Here is a 13,980-nt window from a genome sequence, read left to right on the forward strand (position 1 = left end):
TAAAAAAAGAATTATCGAAATCGGTTCAGCCGTTCTCGAGTTATGGAATTACAACGAAAAGTGGCATTGATTTTTATATATTAGATTCATTGCCAATTCTTGAAATTTGTAATAATAAATAACATAATATATTTTATACACTGTGTTTATACATAACAGAAACGGTAATAAATTAAAAGGACACGGTGATCACAGATAAAAATAAAAACGTATTCATAAGAAGATAATAATTTATAAGCCATAATACATTGCATCGGGTTTAATGCCTGCATTAAGCGAAGTGTATGAAAAAGCGCATAATACGCATGTCGAATTAATCAAAATGAAAAATTGATATTTTAACGCGGAGGTTTTTTAAAGAGGCTGAGCCTTCGCCATCAATCATAAAAAAAAATTGTCAACTGTCATCGAAATTTGCGCGCGTAAGTAGGTACTTCTCGTCTCACGCAATTAAAATTCATGCCAATTTGTGTCCAAAGTATTGTCTGTACTTTACTTATATCTTTGTTTAATTAATTGGAAGTTTGATTAATCGTGAATATCAATCAGCAGTTAATTACTTACATTAAATCGTTTTTTACCACCGGAGAAGTATTTTCTTGTAAGTATTTCATGAATTCTGTCGTTGACCTTTTAATCACAAAGAAACAAAAATGTCTCAATAATTGTAATCCAATTTACACAGCTGTTGACTTAAATTTGCAAACAGGAAACGCAGTTTCTAACTTTATTAGAAACTTTTATAAATAATAAAACATGTAGGTTTTGCTATGATATATAAAAGAGCTAGATACGTTACCCGCTCTCTATTTTGGCAAGAAAAAACTCAGGTAAGTGCCCGAGTTTCACTTAGTCACGCACCATTCAGCGTCGTGGCTGGACGTTCTTTTTGTATTTTAATCGGCAGTTGTTATTACGAAGTACATGAATGAGACATGTATTATGTCTCGTGCGTGAGAGTGAAAGAGAGAACAACTGTATTGGTGATAATGCGTTAGTAAGTGGGTATGTAGAGTTTGGCTAACGAAAGATGAGACTGGGTTTTTATTTCGAAAATTTATATGGCAGCACTTATAATTACGTAATTGTCATTAAAACCTGAGTTGTTGATGTGTCAAAGTGAAAATGATTTCCGCGATTTTAGTGATTTCTAATTGAAAACGAGACGAAAACATTGAAATGCGACTTAAAAAAGGTTCTTTTTATTATGATTAGTAAATTTGAAAAGAAACAAGTTGAAAGAGATGTAGTTTTCAAAGAAAAATAAGAGTGTTTACGTGAAATATCTCAATGCATTGTTAAGTGTGACTTTGATATTTTGATACTATTCATTTTGATTGCATTGTTTAATATTTATTATTTTGCAGGTAACATGGATGATACCAATAGTCCAGTTATAATCTATTCAAGCAACAATAAAAAAAATTGAATGATCTGTTTCGTTCAAAATGTTTAAAGACACAAAATCAGTATCTTGACGAGATTTCTTCTATGACCGGACCATGTTATTCGTGTTGAAGATAGTATAAAAAACGAAATGTAATAACTGCAGAAATGGAAGGGTTCATAATAAGAGTCAGAGATAGTGATAGTGATTCTTACTATTCACTCGCGGTTGAATTTTTACATTTGATATGATTATATTGATTAAACAAACTTTAATTGTATTTTTATTGTGTTTTTTCTTGCTTTCATTCGGTGTTCTTTTTTGTCTATCTGTATCACTTAACTGTTCTAAGTATATTACATATAACAATATTATAAAGATGAAGAGTTTGTTGTTTTTTTTTTGTTCGTAAGAGAAAATAATAAATAAAAGTATTAAAACTATATTTCCAACTATAACCTAAGTTGCCATATGTTGATTTTTTGAATTTGCCGCCTTTTTCCAGTCTCATCTTTCGATAGCCAGACTATATTAATTACGCTGTTTTTTAGTGCAATGATGTTGGCGTATGCCGCGTCTACTAGTATAATAGGTCATTGAGGTTTTGTTTTTATTTAGAATCGATTTCAAAGAAATATTTTTGGACTAATTCATTCGATCAGTCTCAATTTACTAATGGAATAATTAATAATTAAATTAATAATACAACTTATGCCCATAGATAATATTATAATACCACAATTACAATATTTACTAGATAGAACTATAAAAATAACTTCAAAATATGCTACAATGTAACGTATCGTTTAAGAACGCATTTTCGAAATACCACACGTATGAGCGTCTGGTGACTTCAAAATTAACTTGACGCATTTAGTCCTGTTTACGTTACACGATTTTATTAGGTGTTAATAACACGACACACGCAGGGCTTTGTTGCTAGTTTAGTGCTGTTCCTGTTAAATACAGTTCAGAAATGATTGTACCTATGTTCGGAAATTAGAAAACGACTACGACTAACGAATTGTGTAAGTATAATTTGCTTTTGTTTAAATTGTTATTTTTCAGGTAACAGATCTCAAAGCGCCAATGCTGATGCTGTTAGAAGATGGTGTTCCTTTAATTTAAATCAACAATCTACGAATACAAGAAAATTTAAATTTGTATAGGCTTTTTATAGCCTATATTTTTCGGCTAGATATTGATCGTATATCGATTAATAAGAACAAAGACAGTATAAGTTACATGGTTCATGTTGTTTTAAAATTCCATTTTTTAACCTCCCATTTTCATACGACACAATGTAGTATACAGCCTATAGTATTTCCAAAATCTTTACAACTTACTTATACTAAAACCTAAAACACAACAGCCAAGCCACATCTACACCAAAAGCATAAAATTCGGCAAGTAACAAATCAATTATCCTCGCCCGAGCTATGTCCAAACATTTATAATTTCTCTCGAGAACCGCTCTCTGCGTCCGTTCCCTTCGCATCCGATAAATCTATCGTCGACCAAACGTGCTGTATCATTGTCGCTGAATGGTAAATAATTTGGAATATATCGCTCTAAATGTCACGCGGATTCATCCAAGTATATTCGTACCAGAAATAAGTAAATCAAGGCAAAACTTTACGTGTGAAAACTTTTAAGGTATAACTAGTAACTACAGCCAATTTTAAATGCCTATTAATCCGTGTGATGCTATTTAAGCATGTAAGTCTATAGAATAACGGCGGTACTCGTAAAAGTTATCAATTCGTCATGTATGTTATTTAATTGGAACAGAAGTTACATAACTGAAGCTTATTATTATAAAATCTTTATGAGTGAAATTAATTAACAAATAATTTGTATGAGTTTCGCCAAGCAACAATCAGACACAAATAAATAGAGGCCATTTATTTTCATGCACTTAAAATAAAGAATGAATATTAATATGAATGTTGAAATGATAAAATGAAGTGGATATTACAGCACACTTATTACACAATAGTTTAAAAGTCGATAAACGCATAATTTTATTTGTATTCCGACATTTTTGTCAGCCCGCCAAGTCTGATGACTTACGATTTTTAAACGGCCGCTGTCAACGTGATACTTTACCTGTAACAAAAATAATCACCATGAGCTATTGGGTATTTTAAATATATTATCGCCACAATTATAGCCATTTCTTTTATTTTGACTTTATTTATAAATATAAGCTGAAATATATACCAATTATATTATATCATTTATAATTGCGTAGGCTGTCTGTCTAGTCGTATATGTAGCGCAGTAGGCGCTTAAATCTTCAAAACTTCGCAATTAATTTCTATCCAGTTTTTTTGCTAGTACATAATAAATACATCATCATCTGCCAATCTAACAATATCGTACTATTACAATTAATTTTCACCACTAATATTATAATCCATTCAACTAATATGACACACGTAGACATGACAAATGGTGTGACAAAGCGATTCGGCACACCGGCGAAGTGACACCTGTCAAAACAGACAAGGGTCAATGTATGGTGCGAGAGAGAGGCGCGATGTGTATTTTTAAGTGGTATATCCACTTAAAAATTTTAATCAAAATTAAAACTCAAACTTAAACATTCATTTATTTAACTAGAGTTAAATAAATAAATGTTTAAAAATATCCACAATACCAAAGCTATACTCAATCATCAAAAGAATAATTTAATATTCAGAACGCTAAAAATATTTAAAAAGACGATGAAGATGATAACACATAGGTAATAATTTATTTTTAAGTGGCTAATCCTTTTAAAATGCTTGCAAGGACGCCTGCAGAAAGTATTTTTAACCAATGCAAAGGCAAAAAGCATTACACATTTACACATCTTTCCGTATTTCAGTTTCAGTACCTCTGAAGTAATTAGGATTTGATACAATTTAATTTGAAGAAAAACATGACTTAAAACAACACACACACACAAAACAGTCAACAACTTTTCAGCAATAAAAATTTCTTTTATTCCTAACAAGGGCCGTGTATTACACATCTTTCTGTATTTCAGTTCCACACAACCTTAGTAAATATTAGCTTATTATTCTTTTTTCACAACTAAGTATAAGAAACTAGCTGCGCTCCGCGATTTTACCCGCATTGCTTCGCTCTTGTTAGTCTTAGCGTGATGCTATATAGCCTATAGCCTTCCTCAATAAATGGGCTATCCAGCACCCAAATAATTTTTCAAATCGGACCAGTAGTTCCTGAGATTAGCGCGTTCAAACAAACAAACTCTTCAGCTTTATAATATTATATAGATTGGTATAGGTTAAAAGGCATCCTTTAATCGCTATTCCTCATGCCCTACACATCACTGTCAATATAGGTTTGTCACGATTGCGGAAGCGTTCCCGCATACGCAGCAAAAATTATCTGTACCGTTATCGATTTGACTTGCCGTGATTCCGTTTAAATGGCCTTTTTTCTAACTAATTAGCTATGTGACTTTAGTTCTAATAGACTGTATATAGGCTCGATGTTTCAGAACATTAAAATGTATTTAGAGCATGACGCTACACACCCACTCATGACACATCTTACTATTGACTTGGTTATGGTAGTTCTTAATTTTGTATTCATGTAATTATTTTAAGGTAATTAACTTTCTGGTTGTAATTCTCTCTCAATTCTCTAACTTGCAAATCTCAGTCACTCGGTCAATTCCATTGTATTAAACTTTTTTACACTATTTCTAGCATCGATCACGAGGCGGGAGCAATGCAAATTTGAGCAACACGAATTCGACAAATGAAATACTTAGTTTATTTTCATTTTTAATATTAAAATAACCTATTGACATATCCTGTATCAACTAAAACTTACCAAAATACACGCTAAACCATATCATACGACCAAAAAGTACAAAAATTTCTAATTTAACTTTGTCAAGGTCGCAGGAGCAGACGCGCAATTATTATTCTATACAATTATGTGAGATGATTGTTTCGCGAATCGCCCCGTCTCATTCAGAACAATGGGTTATTAGTGTTTTTACCAATACTATAATAGCAGTCGAATCGGTGCGATCATTACGGACGCCGTCATGCGAAACGTCTGTATAGCGACAGCAAATAAATTTATGAAATACGTAAGTATTATGAAAATGAAAAAAAAAACTGAATGTGCTCCCTACAATTCTGTAGAGCTAAAAATTATTAGAATCGGGATAAATGATCTCTATTGTACAAAATAATGATAAACCATACTATACACTAGTGTGTATATTGATTTGTATTCAAGTATTGTGACAGAAATTTCAAAATACATTAGAGATATAGATTAAGATGAGATCTGGTATCTTTATTTACTTGATCAACTTTTTTTTGGAGGAGTAAGTAGACAATATTATGTTCTGCCATTTTTCTACTAGATATTCTTATAGATATTAGATTGATATAATATAAAGTAGTTCTTCGACGATATCTGTACTAAGTGTGACAAGTACTTTAAAATAAAATACAAGTCTCATACATTATTCAAATGCTCATGCTAACGCTACCAAGGCGCGGTCACAGGCAAACCCGTGTCATTACATCCGAGAGGAATCGCATAATGACGATCTTTGAGCACTGAGACGTTATTTCATAACCCCACAAAAACTTTGCGCTTATGATTATGTGGCTTGTCTGGCTTGTAGAATTTAACAAAAAGGTAGGGAGATAGTGGTGCTAGAATTTAATTAATACGAAATTTATAATATTATATCATGTAGGTAATTTATCAATTTAAATTTAAATTATACTTCCTTTGGTTGTCTGAATATGTCGTAGCTCGCAAAAAATAGTACCTATAGGTTTATTTTTATTCATTTTATTATATAATTATAAGTCTCGTAGACAGATGTAGCTAAAACATCTATTCAGATGATTTTTTACTCACTTTAATCAAGCAAAAATGGAGAAATGACAACATTAATTTTATCGATTACAGTTGAAGATGATACATATATTTTTTGAAAAGTTGCAAACATTTATGCAATTTTATGTTAACTTTAAACAAATAAATGACAATTCTATTTAACAAGAGAACAGAGCAATTCAAAGTCTACCTACTCCAACAGTACTACTCGTAAACGTAGGTACAGATTTTTTCGAACATTCATTAGGACAAAAACAAAAGGTCATTACGAACTCATCAATCTTCTCAGACAATTCAAGGAGAAGAGCCGAGTGCATTTTTGCTCCAACAGCAAGATTAACTTCGCGTTAGATAACCTTAAATGTTTAAGGCATTTTGAAATTTAAGCCGTTTAAGGAGCCCTTTCAAAAAACAATTCAGTTAAGATAATTCTACCTTGAAGGCTTTTTTAGGGATGGTACCTAACATTTGTTTAGTCATAGACAGTAGAATGCTGATGCGTCATTATTTACAAAAACTTCGGTATATCGAACAAGTAATATTATATGTATACGTAATATAGTTAATTTTCTTGTCTTTTTTTCTACAAAACGCCAGGACCATGGCTGAAACAGCACACCTTTTCGTTCCCATTTCGCCCACTCAAACGATTTAAAATAAATAGCCATAGATATTTGTAAATTCATCCAAGTCCATTTGTAAATATGTAAAAAACAAAACAAATAAACAAGAATGGCGCCAAGGAAGCCGTCCATTCATAGAGCATGATACAAATGTCGTCAAACACATAAACTGAAAATATCTCAATAAATTATTAAGCGGGCAGTTCGCTTTAATCTTTGGACTGATTTTTATTTATGTCCAAGGAAATGGCCCATTTTCCACAGCATTCGTGTAAAAATGAAGCCATGTTGTGTCATGCTGTCTTCGAAGTTTAATTTTAGCGCCAAAATTAACAAGGTTATATAAATGACAACTTGTGTTTCATATGTATGACCGTCGACATGAAATTGCAAAATATTTTAATCTTGAACTTTTCCACATTATCCGAAAAGAGAGTTTAAGTAAAATGCAAGAAATGGATAAATTTAGAAATTTTAAACTAACCTGACGCAATATCAGGTGTATGTGTTTATTGTATTGTAAATGCGTAGTTCGCTTACAAACTACCAGACTTACGAACAAAGGGTTTTCATATGATACAAACCATCCGCTGCCGTGTAAATATTTACTAAATTTATTTATGTCAAGATATATTAAAGCCAAGATACAATGCAGGTGGCCCTGACGTGTGTCTGCTAGCTTTACGAACCTTGTCATTGATGTGTTTACGTCTTATGATTAGCTATGACCCGCGGTTTTACCTGTAATTCAATTTAACACCAACCCTTTGTACAGAACTAGCTTTTTATCCTCGTATTTACCCACTATGTCTAAAACGTTAAAAATAATATTTTAAAACTTAAAACCTTCCTTGAAAACCACTCTGTCTTTTAATAAAATCCGTTGCGCAGATCTTAGGATCTAAGCATACATAGGATCAGAAAGACTGCGGGAAGTGACTTTTTTATGTAATGATAATATAAAGTCTGCTTTGTCTTAATTAGAAACCTAGTTACCTGATTAAAACAAAACAACATTCCAATCAAATCAATAATTACGGTAACGGTACTGTAGCTTAAAAGTTACAACATACAGTTTTAAAATTAACGGAATGATAATAATTGCTGTAGGAAAAAATCATGTTAAAATATAAAAAAGCGGCAATAATTCGCTAATCACCAGAAATTCCAAACGCTTAAATCGTTATTTGATACCATAGATAATTTAGAAGCCGGAGCCAATGACATCAACAAATATGCGTTTAAAAATAAACGCACATAAATATAAGCTTTATTTGGGTAGAAAAGAGTCCAATATATTTCAAAACGAAAGATGGTGAATGAAATAAAAAAATGTGAATTCATTGTTGCCATGAAGTCTGGCGTAAATCGTTGCTCATTCAAGGCGGGAAATGAAAAAAAATGGTTGACATCAAGATGGCGATGGCGCGCTAAGTTGGTACCTGAACGGCTATAAATGTTGGAATTTTATGTCTCTTTTATTGCTATGGGATAGAAATGGGGCAAAAACTTTCAATAACATTATAATTTTTATGTTATCCTTTCTTGTCGTGGATGCGTGGAGCGTGTGTAGGTTTTATATATTTTTTTGATACGATTGATATATTTTATTAATTTTGTCACGTGGCAGTGATATTAACCGCATATTACCTTCTTCTTGACACTGTTAATTTAAACAAGTTTACTTATTTGATTTCTACAAAATATTGTTACGAATAATAAAAATATACTTCCTTTACAATTCTCACCCACTATATTCCCTGATTTACGAAAATCTTCATCACAGATCTGTTCAGTTTTAAATGACAGAAAAATAACATCGCTTATTATATTTATGCAACTTTTGTTACGGTCTTGAAGTTTAACGAAAGTTTAAACTGCGTTGAAAGAACTTCTTAGAAGAGAGAGCATTTCATTCATGGCTTAAGCCGGTGAACTTTTGTAAGAAAAAAAGGCAAGTACCGTTGTGCTATTGCCTGCTGTCTGAAGTTATATTTGTATAAATTAACGTAACTTTCATATCGCTAATATTTATGTTATATTCTAGCTGACTGACGTAAAATAGATGTAAATTATTATAGTTAGCGAATTTAGCGAAATCCTTAGCATCCATAAATTACCGCCCTGCCATTTCATATGAATATGTAGTTCTAGATGAAGTTATATTTATTGATATATCCATATAATACTCAATATCTAACAACTGTAAAGTTTTTGTTCATGCTCATAATATTTTGATGATTTGAAAAATATGTATAACTCTGATAAAATTCTAAGTCTCTCAACTTTCTGTAATATTAATACAATATTTTCTAATATATGAAGCATGGCAATAAAAAAGATTTTCCTCATTTTCAGCAACCTTCCCCGCAACTCTTTATAACATATATCACATACACATAACTGAATAAAGAACAAAGAAGCTAACCGTAGTAATAAAGCGGGAAAATTAAAGTAGTCATATTAATTTTCATTCACGTCTCCTCCCCAGCCAACTTTTATTGCAACCATAAATTCATTTTATAAAGCTCCGTCGATGAGAAAACATAAATTTTGTAATTATTCCTTTGTTTATGTATATTGTCGCCTTAAACACAATTCTTACGCTGAAAATTTATTAAAGATATTTTTTTCAGAGCACAAATTTATTTTAAATACTAAATACAATTATCAGATACAGCAATTTCAAATTATAAAATAAAAAGTTTGAACTATTTGACCGTATCATATATATTTATTAAATGAATTTAAAAATATCTAAAATTTTGAAACAATTTTTGCACTACTTTTAATTTACGTATAAAAAGCAGAACATTTAGGTACACATTTTTTTACATTAAAAAAAAGAACACGCTTAGCTAATTATTGTGGGTGAACTATTGCCAACACGACACCATATAAAGCGCCCACTCACGAACCTTCTAAAATAAAGATAATTGAAACATCCGACCGAAAAAAAACATTACTGGCCAGCTTTAAAAAAATTGTATAGTCTATGCAATGATTAATTTACTCTAGGTTACTATAGCCTCGGCGCCTTTGTACTTTAAAAAAACAATCAATAATGAAGATTAATCATCAGTTAGACAAGTGACATGTCTAATGGATGTCTAGTTCAATTCGTGAGTGGAATTAGTACGCCAATTAGCAATCTTTTACAATCTGTTACGTCCTAGTTTACTAATATGGCCTGTTAATTGAATTTAAGCGGTATCTTCGCAACGATTTGTTTAATTTTTTATGGTTTTATTTTATGTAACTGACAAGTTTATCTTTAGTTAATATCCTTTTTGGTAATTTGTTTGCATAGTGTTATGGCTTTGGGAAAGTTCTTTGGTTAATTTGAGAATATTATTAAGTAGTCTATGTATTTCGCATTTTAAATATTTAAATTGTTTAGCGTTTGATTTATACCTGCATCAATGAAAAAAAAAAATTAAATGAATACTTTTACGAGAGAAAAATCCCGTATAAGTAGGTACTCGAATTTAATATATTTTTCAACCGTCCAAATATCTTCACTAAAAACTTAACTTTATAACATCGTACTTTCTCATTAACTCTCTCATAAAAGTAAAAAAAAGGAGTTGAAAACAAGACCACCTGTTATACGCTTAATTAAACTTTATATTGAGCGAAAAAATTCTGTAACTCAATCTGACACACTTTGCATAACTAGTTTATGTGCTCCATTTATCCACCCTGATGCTTGAAATTATATTTATATTCATAAATTAATAATTTAGAATACAAAAAAACGAATCGCGAACGATGAAAGTGGAGATATTGAATTATTTTTTATTTAATGGATTTTTTTTCTATTTTATCGTGATTAAAGAAAAAACTGTCGCCAAAAAAACAATATCATATAGCCCAAAAAGTTTTTAATGTTTTTCTAGGCACGATGTTAATGCCAACTTAATATTTGGTATATTATAAACTAGCTTTCCACCCGCGGCATCGCCCGCGCATACAAAGAAAAACCCGCATAGTTCCCGTTCCCGTGGGATTTCCGGGATAAATCCTATCCTATGTCCTTTCTCGGCTATCAAAATATCTCTATACCAAATTTCATGCAAATTGGTTCAGTAGTTAAGGCGTGATTGTAAACGGCCAGATTTCGTTCAAACTTTGTAGATTTATTGAGGACCGATGACAATACACTAATTTGATAAAATTTTCTATTTTTTAGTTCGGTTTTCTATAAAAAGCGTGTTTTTTAGTTTTTTTTTAACTATTATTATTATTATAAGTTACTATTTTAGACATGTCTATATTATACACAAAATGTTCAGCTCTATTTCATTTATATCTACGTACGACAAAATCATAACATCATTCCCATGTTACATAAATAAGGTTGGAGTACACCCAATAAAAATTCCTCACTTAATATGAAGTAAGACCTAATCGTAGAACATAATAAACTAGAAGAGCTTGTGCGTTCAACTATGACGTCAAGTGCAATAAATTAATGTTGGCTCTTCATTTATTTTCAACGAAGAATTAACTCTACTGTGTAGATATTTATGATTATTTTTCCGACCCAAATATCGACCAATAGAATTGGTATTATATTTACTGATAATTTTTTGAAAATTTTCTCTGGTCGTTGACGTCAAACTGACAGGTTGAATTCAATTGTGAAATTATTGGCCGACATTTGGGACGGAAAAATAATCCCCCGAATACCACACGAGCTTCAAAATTATCTGGCATTTCCCTCAAGGTTCCCTGCAAACAAATAAAGTCGTCAAGTTTTTCAGGAAAAATCATTTTTTAACCTTGACTAAAAACTTGACTCCTTCATTTGTTTGCAACGAACCTATCGGAAAATACCCGATAATTTTGAAGCTCTTGTGGTATTATAAGTGACAATAATTCCTGTAAGTTAAAGTGAAATTAAAAGTTTATAGATCACTTGCTTGGATAACTGGAAGGGATTAACACGAAAACCAGTAAAGTTTGCAAACAAGTTACCGATTACACCAGAACATTTGCGATCTACTAGCAAAACTGCAGCCAAATCTATAGTTTTCACGATCATTGGAAAATAATATGTCCATATTCATATAAAATTTAAGTTATTAAATTCGTACAAACATAAATAATTCTACACTGCAAATTCAGTTACTAAAAATCAAGTACGAGCATTGCGCTCAATTCCCCACTAAAGCGACACGAAATTCCTAGCCAGCTTGCGGCATCTAGTTCCCTACATCCCATAGTTCTAAGCTCCCTTAACTGAGCGAAGATTCCCACTCAATTACGAAGAGTTCATCATTTTCAACAGCTGTAAAGTGGTCGAAATATTACGACTTTTACAGCCTCCACAATTACGCGGCGGGAAAATTATATTGCATCTACTTAACTTGCGCGTAAATAACGTGGGATGTGCATGTTCTGTTTTTCTTTTTACTGTACTTAAATATGTAATTTATATTTGTCCTTACTTAATGTTGTAAAGAGGATTTTTGTGTACTCAATAAGCTAATAAATTACATTCAGGACGAATGAAATTTCAGAAACAGTAGGTAGGTTTATATATTATTGCTAAGTAACAAAATAGTTATTTTGTTTGCCCTAGATCACATCGATCGATATATCGATTTATAATGGGAATTGATGTTGTTGCATCGAACTTAAATATTTAAGAAACTCGGCTATAACATAATATACACAATCAATAAAAAATTGGTAACATAGACAGGTAGTAGGTACTAACAATCATACAGGTGAAAGTTAATTGAAAAGGATAGATGTATGTTAATCACGTAAAAACTATTCAGTTCAGATGAAAGTTGGCAGTTTTTAAAAGGCGTTTCACTTTGAATTCTGAAACAAACTATCCATTCGTGTCTTTACTCTTTGCCTCACCATATTTTGACCTTTTCAATCGTAAGATGTTTTATTTTATTAATTTGTTCAAAATTTCATTAAAATCAGTTCAGTGGTTTATGCGAGAAAGCGTAAAAGATCGACAACGTAAAAGAGAGATATTTCGCATTTGTAATAAAAATTAAATCTAAAGCATTTAAAATCTGTTACCAAAATACTACATTAATTCTAAAAACTCGCTTAAAATCTAAACCAATAAACTATATATTTAACATTATATTTCATGTTATATCTACAAAGTGGTTCTCATGGAATAGATGAAAGGATAAAATTTATTAACCTCTTACATTGACAGCCCGCATGTGATCAAAATTAGTATTTATTGCCATGCGAAATAATACAGACTAGTAAAGAATAGTGAATGAACAATCCATTTTAAATAGTGTTTTATTCGTGTAAAGTTAAAAAAATACCTATTTTTATATTTTTTATTTTAATTATGAACGAATTTCAGATGAACGAGATTAACTATAAAATATTGAAAATAACAAGAAATGTCCCCTCAATATATATTGAAGATATTTAATTAGCGAGAAAAAGTTCACTGTTTTTCATATAATTAGTACATACCTACAATACCTATAGTATAAATCTTAAGTTCAAAATATATTCTTAGCGACTGCACAAAAAACTTAAACAAATTTTCCTAACTCAAAACATGGAACTTTCATTATCACAAATTAGTCCGCTTAATGATACAATTAATTCACAAATTCAATAAATCAGTGACGCTTATAATTACGTACCCCGGGCGAAAATGGCTCCCTTATTAACTAACTTTCCCCCGCGTCTTTACTTGCGTGAACTTTAACGCTCGTTCCTATTTTCACTTTCACCCCTATTAAGTATTAGCACAGGTATTAGTGCGACAAAAAGCCTATATCATTTTTTAATGTTTTATATATTTCTAGGAAAACTAGACATACTAAACTAGCTACCCGATTTCACCAGGGATAAAAAGTAATAAAATATAGTATGTACATAGTTACATAAATTTAATATGTTTACTCCATATATTTTTTTTGCTTTTTAATGGATTTTCTAAAATCGGTCCTGTAGTTTCCGAGTTAAATTGCAACAACAATACAATGAAAGAAAGAAAAATACTAGGTAAAGCTTTAAATAACATATTAGTTAGATTAGTATAATAGGGGAGAGTCTTATGACTTAGAGACTTTCTACAAAATA

At 31.1% G+C, this 13,980-nt stretch overlaps 1 protein-coding gene and 1 long non-coding RNA gene across 3 annotated transcripts in view; one reads left to right on the forward strand and one right to left on the reverse strand.

The window, feature by feature from the left end:
- Positions 1-13,980, reverse strand: part of LOC123694672 (netrin-B-like) — a 127,282-nt gene that overhangs the window by 67,766 nt on the left and 45,536 nt on the right. The gene's annotated exons all lie outside the window — the stretch shown is intronic.
- Positions 1,075-1,776, forward strand: LOC123694674. Its single transcript, XR_006751834.1, has 2 exons — positions 1,075-1,195; positions 1,368-1,776. It is a non-coding gene; the product is annotated as an uncharacterized LOC123694674 (long non-coding RNA).

This window comes from Colias croceus, chromosome 9, assembly GCF_905220415.1.
Source record: "Colias croceus chromosome 9, ilColCroc2.1".
Classification (NCBI taxonomy): Eukaryota; Metazoa; Arthropoda; class Insecta; order Lepidoptera; family Pieridae; genus Colias; species Colias croceus.